This window comes from Epinephelus moara, chromosome 13, assembly GCF_006386435.1.
Source record: "Epinephelus moara isolate mb chromosome 13, YSFRI_EMoa_1.0, whole genome shotgun sequence".
Classification (NCBI taxonomy): Eukaryota; Metazoa; Chordata; class Actinopteri; order Perciformes; family Serranidae; genus Epinephelus; species Epinephelus moara.
Window position 1 is genome coordinate 19,625,858 of NC_065518.1, and position 952 is coordinate 19,626,809.

General features: G+C 48.8%; 1 protein-coding gene across 1 annotated transcript in view; it reads right to left on the reverse strand.

Moving 5' to 3' along the window:
- LOC126399785 (chymotrypsin-like protease CTRL-1) overlaps nucleotides 1–952 on the reverse strand; it is a 10,308-nt gene that overhangs the window by 2,645 nt on the left and 6,711 nt on the right. The gene's annotated exons all lie outside the window — the stretch shown is intronic.

Consider the following 952-nt stretch of genomic DNA (forward strand, 5'->3'; position numbering starts at 1 on the left):
GGAGGCATCTGGCAGGACCACGGCAGCAGCACAACCACACACGTCACGCTGTCCAGGCACCGCTGTAATATGAGCTAATCTGAGAGACAGTGGAGCACAAAGGCTCCGGAGAAGAAGCCGAGTTAGTGACATCCAGAATGGCCGAGTTAGCAAGATGCAGTAATAGAATACGAGAGAGAGAGAGAGAGAGAGAAGGAGAGAAGGTGCCCGGTGTATTATTCGGGGGTCCTCCGGCAGACTAGGCCTAAGTCAGCCTAACAATTAAAGCCTGCTGCATGGAGCTAGGGACTGGGAAATGCATGCTGACTTGGGCCAGTGTCTCATAGTTCCACCCGAAATAGCAGCAACCAGAGGTGACTAGAGGCTGGAAAGCTGAGGTGCAAATGATCGAGGTGTGCTGCAGAGGCTTCGTCGCTAGATCTACCACAAGGCTCCTCAAGGAAATCTGGATTAATGAGCAGGCCCAGAGGAAAGTGGTCAAGGATCTGGTCAATACAGCTGAGAGGGGCAGTCATTGGCTATGGCTGAAGAGAAAGGATCCCATCTGGACCCCTAGGTGACCACGGAGGAGCCAACCTTCTGTCACACACCCAGGCATGATCGGCCTGTGGTGGGCCTCCCTCAACAGAGGGTGTCTTGTGATAAAGGCCGAAACACCCGATGATGTTGAGGTGCACAACTGGTGATGTATGGAGGGTGGCTCTGCTGGGTGGTCACGGCCAAAACACCTATGCTGTGGCACAAATCGTGCTGAAACTCCAGGGATTGTAACACCAAGTGCTAACTGATAACATATTATATTATTGACGTTATGTGTATATAATAGTATACGTTATTATACACGTATGACTATTGTCACACATGTATACTGCCAGATATTAATACATACTTTCAACATATTGTACCACAGTAGCCAGAACTGTAATATTATTACTTTCAATAATGTTGTTGT